At 30.7% G+C, this 15,636-nt stretch overlaps 1 pseudogene; it reads left to right on the top strand.

Moving 5' to 3' along the window:
- Positions 1-8,039: 8,039 nt before the first annotated feature.
- LOC131156035 (photosystem I P700 chlorophyll a apoprotein A1-like) lies at positions 8,040-9,601 on the top strand (annotated as a pseudogene).
- The last annotated feature ends 6,035 nt before the right edge of the window (positions 9,602-15,636 follow it).

Below are 15,636 nucleotides of genomic sequence, written 5' to 3'. Positions count from 1 at the left end.
GGGAAAGGTACAAGAACCCCCTACGCGCCCGTTCTTACGAGTGGTACCTAATTAATTTGAAATTATCCCTAAGTTAATAAGTCTTCAAATTACTCTTTTTCATGAATTTATAAATACACATAAAAAATAAATAAATAAATAAATAAATAAATATATACATATATATTCTCTCAGAGCTTAGGGTACGTGATGCCCAATGGCTCTCACCCCCGCAATAAAATCATAGGGAAAATGAGTAAAAAAGTACACTCCCAAAATTTTGAAATGGTATATAAAATTTTTATAGGAAAATACTAGTATGAGAAGTTTTAATATATATTAATAAGATAATAAATTAAGAAATTAAATTACCATAATACATGTAATAATAATAGGGATACATATATGCTACATATACTATATAATAATAAATTGCTTATAGCACCTAATAAGTTACCCTAATAATAAACCAACCTAATAGATAGTAATAATACACGCATCATAATAGTAATAATAATGTAACTCATATCATAATAATACTAAACTTAGAATAATAATAATAATGATACTATATCATACGTAATAATAATAACAATAATACTAATAATGACAATAATACACTACCATATAATAAGATATTAACATCCTATAAATACAATAATAACAACCTGGAATTAATCAACACCCTAAAGTTAATATTCAATATATACACATAAATCATATATATATAACAATATTACTAATAAAATACAGATAACAATAATAATATAGTCAATATAAAATATATATATGTACAAATATATATGTGATAAAAGTCTAAACATGAAAACTATATATTACAAAATAAAAACACTAAATATTACACATACATGCATAAATAAAAACAAAAACCCAAATATTATATATCCCAAAGGACCAAACAGAGACACAAAAATATAAAATAAAGTAACAATAAAATAAAATGAAACCAAAACAAAGTGGAATCACATGTCCATATGTGTGTGTTCGTGTGCCCACTTGCAGAGGGGGTCACCGTGTGTATTGCCGGAGTTGGGTGATTGCCGGAACTGGTGAGGAGTTGCTGACAGGAGCAGAGGAGAGGCCTGGTGGTCTGCTGGTGTTGCTGTGCGTGGGTGTGGAGGACCTCCGACGTTTGCAGAAGAGTTGCAGAGTGGCCTGGTGAGTCTCGGGTGTTCTGGTCCTCCACGGCGGCTGCAGGAAACGATGGTGATGCCAAGTTGCAGCAGAGATTGGAGGATGGAATCTGCTAGTCTGTCGTGAAGGGATGGCCGCTCGGTGGTGACGGCGGCAGTCTCCTTCTGGCATGTGGCAATTCTTCTTCACGAGTGAACTAATCGTCGGAGGAGACGGCGTTGGTGGCGGGCTCCTTCTGGCGTGTGGCGATGGCAAACTCCGTCAGCGTGACGGCTCTGGTTCGTGGACCACCGGCGACGGCGGTAGCGTGGCAGCAGATGGCTCTCGGGTCTGCTGTGGAAGATGGAACCGCTTGGCGCTGTCTGGTGCGTGGGGGATGACAACGATGGCGTATGGCGGGAGGCGGAGATGGCAGCACGGTTCAAGGCCGTGCTGGTGTGGTGTTACAGCGGCGACAGCGAGTGGGGAGCTACAGAGGGTCTCCGGGGATTCTTCGGGTGCCTGGTCGTGGGAGGTTGAGGGAGAGGATGGTGAGGTTGGTGATTATGGAGAGAAGAGGAAGGTCCGGGCGGAATTGTATTTTTATTGTATTTTTATTATATTTTTTTCTTTTATATCTTTATGGAAATAATATATATGAGTATAATTACTAATAATAATAATAATAATAAGGTAAAAATAATAATAAAGTGAATATAGACTTAAAGATAATAATAAATGATAATAATAGCAAGAGTAATAAAAATTAATGATAATAGCCAAGTAATAACAATGTTAATAATAATAATAATAATAATAATAATGGTAAATATAGTGGTAAAAATAACAAATAAAAATAATAATAATAATAAATAAATAATAGTGATAATAATAAGTCACTTATAACAATATAGGAAAATAATAATAATATAGTAATAATAATAAATTACTTATATCAATATAGAAAAATAGTTAATAATAATAATAGTGAAAAATAAAAATATTAATATTAATAATAGTGTAAATAACAACAATAGAAATCTTAGTAATAATAATAATAATAATATTGGGCTTGGGTAAAAATGGGGTGTCTACAGTTCCGCTGCCTACTCCCTTCACCAAAAAGAGTTTAAACAAATCACCCACTCGCCAGTCGCCACTTAAAAAAATAACCCTAGCCTCTAATTCCACAAACAGCTTCTTCCGAGCCTCAACCCTCGCCTCGGCTCTCGCGAGCCTTCTTACCTTCACTAGAACTCCTCGAAGGCCGCAATAACCTCTCGCATCCTTCCTTCCTCATCTTTTCCCTATAGCTCGTTACTTTGTTATCCTCTCGCAAACGAATGATCGTCTCTTTAGCGTCTTTGTACTTTTTCTCCAAGCCTTCTAATTAATCTTCAAGTAAGGGTTTATTGATCGCCAGCTCTCCATTCTACTCTCACAAATGGAAAGCAGAATGGAGAGTTGGCGCTCAGTAAACCCTTGCTTGAAGATCAAATGGAAGACTTTGAGAAAAAGTACAAAGACGCTAAAAGGTCAATCATTCATTTGCGAGAAGATAACAGAGTAACAAGCTATAAAGAAAAGATGAGGAATGAGGGATGCGAGATGTTATTGGGGCCTTCGAGGAGTTCTTGTGAAGGTGAGAAGGAGGTTGTTACTTATACGAAGAATAAGCAAAACAATTCGAAGTTCTCACAAAGGCGAGAGCCGAGGCGAGGGTTGAGGCTTAAAAGAAGTTGTTCGTGGAATTAGAGGCTAGGGTGATTTCTACCTGGAAGAGGATACGACTTTATTGATGAGGTTCAAGGTTAGTTGAATTGTGTTTTAAGTTTTTCTTGGTAATATTTTCTTGATGGATGGTATTATGTTATATCAATTGTATATTGAACTACTGGAATACATGTTTGTGTTGAACACCAACTGCATGGCTAATATAGTATATTGTGAGTTGCATGCTGGTAGTGGATTTAGATTGTTGCATGCTTGAAATGTTTTATTTTGTGAAAATAACCATGTTTCAGGTACATGTTTTATAGGAAAATGTCCAATTTATAAACGGCATGTTACTGAAATTTTGTTAAAATTTTTCCAAAAAAAAAACCATGTACAAAGATAATTATGATAAAATGAATGTTAAAATATTTTTAAAAGAATGAGTGAAAGTTAAACGAAAAGTCATTTCATTAAGCAATGTTAAAATATTTTTAAAAGGATGAGTGAAAGTTAAACGAAAAGTCATTTCATTAAGCCCTAAATTTGCATCTATTAACATACATGACATATCATTTGCTTTTAACTATGAATAAGCATTATCATTTTGCCACCACTAGGGATATTCTGTTTTGAGAACGAGTTAAACTGTTTACATGTGTGGTTTGATGCATGCAGCTGTATATATTCATACATACGCCATTCACATTCATTTCAGTTATTCGTTTAGGGTTGAAAATTATTGTACGACGCACTCTCTATATTTTTCCTCCTGATTATACTAAGCATTAGTTCTCCATTATGCTCTCCATTTGTATACTAATTTTTATTTTATGATTCTCAATTTGTAGGGTTCGTGACTCTTATAACATCAGCATGATGTCATGCATGCACTACAGTCGTCAGATGCAACTGTTAATTATTTCTTTGTAATTTTTATTTTTATTTGAACAAATGGAATTTCTGTATTTTAATTTGAATTTGTATAATGTATTTGTATTTGAATTTTAAATTTTTTGAAATTTTTTTTGTAATATAAATAGATATTATTTCTTTATTTTAATTGAATTTGCATTTGAATTCAAAATTTTGAATAATTTATGAATTTTGTAGTAATTATGGTTTCAAGTTATATATGCAAAAATGTAATTACAAATTTTTACAGGAACTGATGATTAAAAAAATTAGTATTAAATTTTTTTTAATTTTTTTTATTATTAGTGAATGATTAAAATTTATCACTAATAGTAGGCTATTAGTAACGAATTTAAATCATTCACTAATACTGCACTATTAGTGACGAATTTATAATTCGTCACTAGTACCCTACTATTAGTGACAAATCTTAATCCTTCACTAATGTTGCACTATTAGTGACGAATTTGTAATTCGTCACTAATATCCTACTATTAGTGACAAATTTTAATCCTTCACTAATACGCTACTATTAGTGACAAATTTGAACAAAGCCGATGTAGAATTTATAGTGCCCTTTGAAAACATATTTGAGCTTAGGATTATTTTGACAAACTCCTTGATTTTATACTTTGAAAACTATGAAAGTTGAGTTTGTGACTTAAGTGAAATTCTATGAACTCATATGCCCTAATATGCATGTGCACTTGTTCAACTCTTGCTCAAAAATCATGTAAGAATAAAAACTGCAAGAGTTACAAATACTACTACCTCAAACACTCTCTAATACAAATAATTTTGCAATAAGCTTTCTTTGGTGTGCTTAAGTTCTTTCCGAGTGAGTGTCCATCTGTTCTTTCTTACTCGACGTGTACTCGGTCCAATCTTTGCGTTTTGATCAATACATTCATGTATTTGTCACTTGAACCTGTACTTAACTTGATCTGCAAAGATAGGAAACATTAGAAACAACAAATAGGTTAATATCATCAAAACATATTAATTATGATTATAGGGCCCCCAAAGCTAACAATATTCAAAGATTTTTTTTTTTTTTTTAAGGAAGGATCATCTATTAACTTAAATAAACAACAAATAAATTAATTTTTTTCATTTAATTAATAATATTATATTTAACATAATTGAAGCCATGTGTCATAAATATGATGGCCTCATTTATTTTAAAGTATGAGACACAAGAAGTGTGTCTTTTTCATATCCAAACATGTAAAAAAAAATAAGTGAAGTATTTCAATTTACAAAATTGGATATGAGTGAATATCGTCGTAGTTGTTTTTTTATTATTGCAAGAACGAATATTCTTTTTATTTATTAAATAAATTTAAATTTTATTTCAAAATTTTTAGGAGCCTAGTTAGTTTCGTAAAATGGTTCTATTTTTCCTTTTTTATTTTTAAACAATTAAAATTTTTCATTTTGTTCTTTACTTTTTCAAGATTTATATAGAATATAGAAAAACACTTTTAATATTATTTTGAACTTATGTATACAGGAAGATGAAGAATTAAAAAAATAAAGGGATATTTTTATAATTCTTCTAAAAGATTATATGCAAAAATTATTTTTAATAATTAGGCAAATCCTAAAATACTCATATAGTCATTTATTGCTTTTGTCAAATAAGTAAAATACTAATAACATAGCAATATAAATAATTTTAAAAATTAAAATTTAAGGGGCTGTTTGTATCATTATAAAAAATTATAAAAACAAAAAAAAATTAAAAATGTGAAAAAAAAGTCTAAAATAAAATACTAGGAACCTGTTTTATTTGTTTTTTAAAAATTGAAATAAATTCAAAACCTAATTCCACTCATGGTATTTGTCCTTCAACTAAAGCGCATTTAAACGATATGATTCACATATTCAAAAAAATAAAAAAATAATATATATTACAAAATTTTATAACAAAATAAAAATTTGCAATTGTTTACTATATTTTTAAAATGGCATTTAAATGCTTTAGGAATAATCTTATTGTACCTGATTATTGAAAATTATAAAATGATTTGAATGAGTTGCATTAAAATTTCAAAACATAAAAAATAAAAATAAAAATAAAAATAAAAAGTATGGATAGTCTTATAATTCACATGTTCATTTTATTTTGATTATAATGAAACATTTTATATAAAATTATGATTAATTTTAAAAGTATAAAATTTGGATATTAATAAATTTATAAAGTAATAATTTTGTGGCTGCAATTGAAAAATTATAAAAGTTAGTTTTAAATTTTTGTAAAGAAAATTATCAACATAAAAAAAAAAAAAAAAAGTGTAGTTTTAGGTTTTGTTTTTCATTTTACATCAATGAAAATGAAGAACACATACTTAAAAATTATAATTATTCTATTTTTCAAACATTATGATTAATTTTAAAAGTATTAAATCTGGATTTAAATATATTTCTTTATTAATAAATTGTGGCCGCAATTGAAAAATTATAAAATTTAGTTTTAAATTTTTGTATAAATGATAATGAGAAATAAAATTATTAACATAAATAAAAGTGTGGTTTTAGGCTTTTTTCTTTTTTCATTTTACATAAATCTAAATGAAAAACACATACTAAAAAATTATAATTAATTTATTTTTCAAACACAAGAATACATATCCCTATTCTAAATCACACAATAGTGCATTGGTAACAACCTGAGTCTATGTAGCTCCACACTATTTCAAACACAATATTACATACTCATTCTAAATCACAGAAATACATAATAACATAGTTGTAACAACCCCAGTCTTTATTTTTGAGATCTTTGAGCTCTTGGTATTTTCTCGTTGACAAGAGCAAAGCATTCGTCACTGAGTGGGCTTAAGAATTCGTCGACGAGGCCTCTGTTTTTCAGACTTATGGTGCCTCTACAATATCCATCCAACCTAGAACTAATATGAATAGATTTTTCATGAAATGCATGAATTCAAAGGTCAATTTAGGGTCTTTTTGAGCTTCCAACTACATCATATGAGATATGTAAATACAAACAATACTAAATACCTATAACAATTGAAAACTTGAAACTTCTTCACCCTTTTACTCTTCTAATTCCATAGAGTGTGTCAGGTTGCATACACTTCAAATTCCTCATGGCTTTCATGACATCCTTACCTTCCGTGCATGATAAATAGTGATCTTGTTCACAATCTCAATGTACTGGTACGATACTATGTGATTTGTCATTATCAGAACGGAATTAGACTCATAGAGTCAACAATCTCCCCCTTTTTGATAATGACAAATACACAAGTAAAAATTTTGGGTTTAGCCTGAATAGACTCTCCCTAAGAATATGATAAACAATTTTGCAAAGTTATCCAAATAATTTGTAGAATAAAGATAATAAACAATTATTCTCCCATTGACCTTAATTAATTTCTCCCCCTTTGTTTCAAAATTTTACTACAAGATATTTCCTACCATAAGTCTCTCTCACTCTCTTTCTCTCATCTCACCATCAAAATAAGGAGTCTTCTTTTCATTTTTTAGATTACCCCTTTACCTAAAAGTTTAAGCTGTTAGGTTGTGGGCCAACAATGTATATCAATCTTTAACACTCCCCTGCACGTGCAGCCTGATAGTACGTGGAGAGATAAACAGATGACAAATAATGTCACAAAATAAAGACAGGCAACAAATTAGAACCCAAGACCGCCTAGTAACCAGAGCTCTGATACCATGTTAGATTACCACTTTACCTAAAAGCTTAAGCTGTTAGGTTGTGGGCCAATAATGTATATCAAGTTTTAATATCATTAATGAAAATTTATTAGCATCATTTTCAAAAAAATGCAAAAAATTGACAAAACGCATAAAAAAAATAAAAATTGGAAAAATCATGGGGCCTTCATCTTCTTGCCATCCTCACCTGCACACACAAAAATGTAATGTCAGAGTTAAAGTGACAGTGATGCCTTGGTTTAGGGATGTGCAATCGGCTGATTCGACCAATTCAGCAAATTAACCGAATTGACCAAAAAAATTCAGTTAACTATTTATCATAACTAAACCAAACAAACTACTCCTCTTACCTAAACCTTACCCAACCGAACCGAATCAAATAATAATTAGTTATGGGAAAAAAAACTAATTTTATGCTTTCAATATTTAATTTATATTTAATTAAAAATAGGGATCCTTTTCAAATTATATTTGATTTGCAAAATATATTCATAAAATTAAAAAAAATGATAATTCTTTAATCAATCCATAATAAATGCAAGCAAATGGAATAAATATACATATATTTGATTCAAATCAATCAACAAATTTGGTAAGCATATAGAATAACTAGTAAATTACAATTCTATTGTGTTGCAATTAGAGCATTGATCTTTGTTGCATTAACGGTTTTTTTTTTTTTCTTTTTTCTAGTTGGTTCCATTATCACAAAGCCGCTCCAAAATTTTCATGGTTCCAAGATATAGAATCCATATTGAATCACCATTTAGCGGGGCTACGAGGACTTGTATCTTTGCCAATTAATCAATTTCTAAACGCTGAAGTAGATCCTAAAGGGATTCCACTTGCTCATGAATTTATTTTAAATCGGGATCTTTTGGCTCAACATTCTGCCAGTTTTTCTGAGAGGGTAAACACATTTTTTACCTTGAATTGGTCAAAATTTGCTGAATTTCTTACTTTTTGTGGAACATTAGATCCAGTAACCAAGAATCTATGGCTGAATGATATTGCACACCATCATTTAACCATTACAATTCTTTTCTTGATAGTTGATCACATGGATAGGACCCACTAGGGCATCAGCCATGACCTAAAATATATTTTAGAGACTCATAAAGGTACATCTATAAGTCTCGATCATAAAAGCTAGCCTATATGAGATGGTAGTAGTAGTAGTAGTAGTAGTAGTAGTAGTAGTGGAAATGGAGCTCTCATGGAACTTATCTACTAGTTTTTAATATTTTGGCAAAACATACTCATGGTGAAGCTACGGAATTTCTATATTTTTATTTGAATTTTTTATTTTTATGGAATTTGACACTATCACATATCAAATTCTAGTAAAAAGTAAATGCAAGAAATAAAATGTGAGGAATATTACATCTCAAGAAATTTGAAAGATGATATAAACCAAATAGTTTTAGAAATCAACAACCCAGTAATAAACCTAAAATGTGTGAAAGTAAATTAGCGAGAGATTATTCATTTCTGGAATTAAATGCGTAATTGTGTGGGTTACATGACCACATGCTTCTTTCCTCCATTATTTTTTATGCAATTAATTGATCCCTCCATTATTTTTTGCCACCAAATATTCGCAATTTAAATTATAATTAATTAATTATTAAGATTTGTTCATGCTACAATTATAAATATCAAGGATTGCATGTGCAATCATAATGAAATACACACTCCCATAGCCATATAAAATGGTTGTTAAGGCATGGAGGAAGACACAAGAAGCACAAGAGTTGTCTAGCACAGAGTTGCCTTCGCTACTGAATATACGATGAACACTTCCTACCCATACCCTAACCAAATCATTTATGCACAATATGCAGGCCCACCTGCAGTGCCACCGCCGCCGCCACCATATGATCCGCAGGCACCATTTACGTTGAATCAATTGCAGCAACTATCAGAGATGAAACGGGTAAAAAGCATTCAGCTTACCCATGCCAAGGCTCTAAAAATGAATTTAAAAGGTTATGTACCTCCACCAGCACCACCTCCTGCGCCACAGACTGCTCCTTATTACATTCCACAGGCACCCATCCATGCTCCATGGCCGACACCACTGCCACCCGCACCATCCTCATATGCTGCACCGCCGCTGCGTCCCCAGTGGCCAACGGGTTACCCATTTTAATAGGCCAATTGATATGATGACCATTACTTGAACTTTGGACGAGCATACGATGTTCCCAATCTGTGTCAAAATTTCTTTCTTAAATTTTGTCGTTTCATTCGTCTAAGAAGATTTGTCGGTTATGATTTTGAAACGCAAACTCTCTTCAGTTTATGCACTATTTGATCTTTTTTTCTTTTTTATTTTTTGTGTTGTCATGTTTTGGGCTTCTCGGGCTGTTTCACTAGCTTGGAGTCGAGAGTAAAGGAATTAAGAATTAAGAGATGCCTGTATTTGAATATTTTATATTAGACTTTAAATGTGTGTGCATTAAAATAAATAGAATAAGAAATTATATGGGACTATGAAGTTATAAAAAGAGAAGAATTAATTTTAATATTTAATATTAATCCGTTTTGTATGCCAGACATTACATAAAGGAAATATAATAATTGTGTAATTATTTTTTAAACAACATAATATATTGTTTTTTTCTCAAAATGAAGGCACTGAGCTTTTTTCTTTGTATTGTTTTATAAGTACTCCATTGGGTATGTCTAAAACGATAATATGATAACTTTTTATTATAATTAAATAATTATAAAAATTAAATCTAACATATGAAATAAGTAAAAAATTAAAGTGTCATGCATGAAAGCCTCAACCCTCTCTGACTCTCAGCATTGGATTGGTCACTTCTATGGAAATCAAGAATTTTATTTAGGAAAAGAAAGAAGAGGAAAATAAGAAGAAAACATGTTTTTCATTATATAACCTGCATATAGAAAAATATTATTAAAAATAAAAAATTGTTCTATTATGATTGAAAATTAAGAAAAACTAAATATTATTGATCTATAAAATAAATTATTTGTTCACTAATTAGTTTGAGGTATTTTTATTTTTCCTTTTTACTTTCGGTGATAAGCAAACATGATTGGATTCCTTCGTATTTCTTTCTAAAGTTTCCCAATATTCAAATGGGGTTTTAGGGTCAATTTGAAGAAAGATTTTGTCTCGAGAAGAAAATGAACGAAAAATGAGTAAGAAATTTGTTTGACATCTTGTTCTCTCTCTATATTTCAAATACCATTCAGAGTGAAAAGTTTTTTTCATTAGATTAAAAATTAAGAAGATGGAATGTTAATGAGATTTAAGATTACATTTTTGTTTTGTTGATTTTTTTTTTTCATAATTTCATTTATAATCAAACATGAGAAAGTAGACTTTTTAAATTTTCTTTCCTTATGTTGTGTTGGGATTAAGGATTTTGTTTGAGAAAAAGGAAAGTGTCGCAATGTGCCCCGGTGGGCGAAGTGTGTTAACCACGTGGTTGATACACGTGGTTGTTGATGTTGTTTTAGGGAGGCATTTAATTTCTTTATTTATAATCTCTCAATGCTTGTCTTGTAACCACGGTATTCCTCTACCAAAAGTGAGGAGATATCAATAAAGTTTGCGTTTATTAAAAAAAAAAAATTACTTGACCCAAAAGCTTAAGCTTATTGGGTCTTGAGTCCAACCATGTATATAAGCACCCATCATCCACTCAAATTTTCCGATGCAAGACAAGCTCACAAGTAGAATTCTCAATAATCTCCCCCTCCCTCGTGAGTTCGAACTACTACCCCTTGAACGAAAACTGTATCCCTTATTGGAGTAAACTCAATTCCCTAACAATTACTCAAGTGGGCCTTACCACTGGTGCCTTACTTGACTCGGATTGCATTTCTCGCGCCTTTGAATAATCAATCCTACCTCTTACATCTTGATCCTATTCAGATCCAACCTGTTAATTTTGGTGTAATCCCAAGAAGAGGGGTGAATTGGGTATTTAAAAATTATTTTAAATTATTTTATCACTTAATCTCTATTTTAATTTTTAATAAAATACTCAAAAGTTAGGGAATACTTAGGTTTCAATTAATTAAGCTATCTAATAAAATTAATTCAAATTAATATCTTAATAAATTCAGTGATACCCAATTAACTCACCAGTGCACGTAATATTCAGCAACACACATACCTACAAGATAGACAATTAAACGCAAGCAGAAATTAAAACAGTTGAGGAAAGAGAGATTCAAAAACAGATTTTCACGAGGTTCAGCTGACCCGGCCTACGTCCTCGACTTGGGCAACCCACTCAAGGATTCCACTAATCCTGCTTCTCTAAGTTGGAGCTTCCCGTTACAATCTGCTTCTTACAAGAGGCGTAGCTTCCTCCTCACTCTAATTCACAACTCGAACCGTCAATAAAACAATATAATTACAATTTTCTACAAAAACTTAAATGCTCCTTAACAAAATAATGAGTACAATCAAATCCTAATACATATTCAGATGATATAACATCAAGCTCAATAAGTGTACGTGATGTGGTCAATAAAGTCTTTTAATAATTTTTGTATACATATAGATATGACTATTATGCTTCAAAGATTGAATCCAACTAAATGATTTTTGTAAAAATATATGTAATACAATTTTTCTCCAAAGATCTAGAACAAATAGTTACTTGCAAAAATGAAGCTCATATGAAATCTTTGAATATAATATATAATAGTAAATGCTTTCAAAGATTTACGCTTTAATAAGTTCTCTTCAAAAAATTCTTCAAGTAATATATATATAACGTTCTTGCTCTCAAAGAATATTTAACAATAAGATTGTTAGGGTATAAACACTTTAAGAATAAAGATCAATATATCAAAAACGATACTTTGTTTACCAAACCTCAATACCCAAGTTGTTTGTAAAAGATATGAGTGGACATCCTATGCTCTTGAAAATCAACGTAAGAACTGCCCAAATCTGATGTGAATGTTTTGGAGTGCATGTAACACCCCAACCCCGAGGGGTCTGGGATATTAACTTTTTACCATTGATTTATAGCGGAAGCAAATAAACTCAATTATTATTAAACCAGAGCACTAATTATCCATATTACAATCATTTATTTCAAAAGAAGAAAAATTACATAAGCATAAATATCTGGCATCATACTAATATTTCTAAACAATCTTTATTTTTCTATCCCCACCCGCATGCTTGCTAAGCCTGATTTCTAACATGCACTTCAGAGTTATCTGAAATAAAAATATGATTGGAGTGAGACGACGCTCAGTAAGTAAAATAAGATTATTATTAGTGTGTGGTAAAAATGAGTTTTTTAAAAATTTCGCAAAACAATATTTAACATTATAACTTCAAAACTGTCTCTAGAATAAATATAAATTTAAAAATTTCTACATAAAACTTTTACCATCAACTATAATAGTAAAATTTTATAATCATATACTATAACTGTTAAATTAAACTTTTAACTTTAAAACTGTATAAATATTTAATGATAAATATACATATACTTTTCCTTATACGTTTTCTTTAGATCGTCATTTAAGCACTAAAATGATCATTTTCATGTAAACTTATACTTTTCCTTCAAATCATCAGTAACTTTGTACACGTAATTAAATATGTATAAACATATATTGTAAAAACCACCCTTAGGCCTGTTTGCCGTAAGTCATGTTTACCCCCATGATTAGGTTATGCGGTCCGAAGATTGGACTTAACTGGCTGGCCGACCAAACTAAATCAATGTACATAAACTTAAGTGAGATTTTCCTTATTAAGTTCTGGTCCGGAACCAGGTGTGCATTCAGAAAAAATCTACTAACATAAATAACCACTTTGTAAACAGTGTAGGTGCACTCTGATCCGTATAAACTTAAGCTGCGGTATCGAGCATTTGTAATTTTGAACTTTCGTTGCCATAAGGGGTTTTAAAATCATCTTATTATAATTTATGCAATTTAAAATAATATCGTGAAAATCTAATCTTTACTCATATTTTCATAAAAAATGTAACGTAGAAATAAACTCATGCCACACAATTTTTATGTTAAAAATATATATAATTTTCTTTTTGAATAGAAATAAATGCTGAAAATTTATCCGAGGGGATTAGAACATTTCTTAACCCAAAAATATATACAAGTATATTAAAGATAGAACTGATATAATTAAATACGCGTAAAAATAAACTCATGGAAATTTTGTGGAACTAATTAACATAATTGAAATTTACTTATAAAATAAACTCGGGTATGAATTATAAATAAAAAAAAAAATAACATAATCAAAATTTACTTACCTTCTTCCTTACGAACACTATAACTATATCTAAGAAATGAGATCGGAAAGAGTGAGTGATTGAGAACTTACTCAAAAATTCTCTCTCCACCACAATTTCTTTCACTCACTAATTCTTTTCTTTCTTGGAAAATTGTTGTGAAAAATGAAGGTTGAGAGCTCCCTATTTATAGGAAAATTTTGGGGAAGAAATGAAATTCATAGAAGTGTGGGGAGATGGGTGAAATTATAATTTTTAAAAATTAAAGAATGGGCAAGGGATGGGCAAGGTATGGGTTGAGTATGGGATGGGGATAGAGGCCATGTGGGAGTGCTTGCCACCATTCCCATTAAATAATTTTTTAATTAATCACTTACCTAATTAATTAATCAATTAGTTAATTAATTATTTTATTACTTTTCTTAATCATTATTATCATTATTATAAATTTTGAACCATTTTTAGTATTTATTTATTTTATTATTTATTTTTGAATAAGAATTAATTTTGAATTTTGAAAACTCATGTGGGCCCCACACCACTTCGAGACCCAAACAGATCCTACGTAATTCCAATAATCCTCATACGATTATATGAGCCCTACACAGTTTTGAAACTCGTGTAAACCTCCACACGGCTTCGGGACTCATGTGGGCCCCACACAGTCTTGTGGACCCTTATAGGATACATATATTATTATTATTTTATCATATATTTTTACAAATTATATCAGTCAAAACATTATTTTATGTACTTATTTACGTATATAAATAGTGTCTTGTGGCTTCAGGACTCATGTGGACCCCACATAGTCTTGTGGGCCCCACATATGATACCTATATTATTATTATCTTATTATGTATTTCTACAAATTATGTCTGTCAAAACACTATTTTATGTATATATACTTATTTACGTGTATAAACAGTATCTATCCTGTTTATCCTGTGAAATTCTATTTTGATCAGGTCGACCTCCAGGGAGCGACTGAACCGTAATGGTCTCTGAGCACTCGCTTAGACAAGGTCTTTCTTAGACATCAAATATGGAATCAAGGATCCTATAGAAAAAAAAAAAAAAAAAACACTTCTGTATTGATATTAACTTAATGACCATTTTTATTATTTTATTATTATTGTGCTTTAATCGTATATATATTTTTGAGTCATCACAGTGCAGGTAAGAATTCAGTCAATGTTTGCACTAAAGCGCCGTTCTGCACGACGTACTCGTCGACGAGTGCATATGTTCGTCGACGACTGTTCAACACTCTTTGTTGACATGAACATGGGTTTGTCGATAGGACTGTCTGAGACTTTTGAGCTCTTGGTACTTTCTCGTCAATGAGAGCAAAGCATTCGTCGCTGAGTGACCTTAAGAATTCGTCTATGCGGTCAGGATGTTCGTCGATGAGGCCTCTGTTTTTCAAACTTATTATGCCTCTACAATATCCATCCAACCTATAACATGAATTCTAAGGTCAGTCTAGGGTCTTTTTGAGCTACCAACTACATCATATGAGATATGTAAATACAAACAATACTAAATACCTACTACAATTGAAAACTTGAAACTTCTTCATCCTTTTACTCTTCTAATTTCATGGAGTGTGCCTGGTTGTATACGCTTCAAGTTCCTCATGGCTTTCATGACATCCTTACCTTCCGTACATGTTAAGTAGTGATCTTATTCACAATCTCAATGCCTAGGTACGATACTATGTAATTTTTCATTATCAAAACAAGATTAGACTCATAAAGTCAACAATCTTCCCATTTTTTATGATGACAAATACACGAGCAAAAATCTTGGGTTTAGCCTGAATAGATTCCCCCTAAGAATGTGCATAATAAACAATTTTGCAAAGTAATCCAAATAATTTGTAAAATAAAGACAGTAAACAATTATTTTCCCATTG

This window comes from Malania oleifera, chromosome 5 (genome assembly GCF_029873635.1).
Source record: "Malania oleifera isolate guangnan ecotype guangnan chromosome 5, ASM2987363v1, whole genome shotgun sequence".
Classification (NCBI taxonomy): domain Eukaryota; kingdom Viridiplantae; phylum Streptophyta; class Magnoliopsida; order Santalales; family Ximeniaceae; genus Malania; species Malania oleifera.
This window is presented reverse-complemented; position numbering and strand designations above follow the sequence as displayed.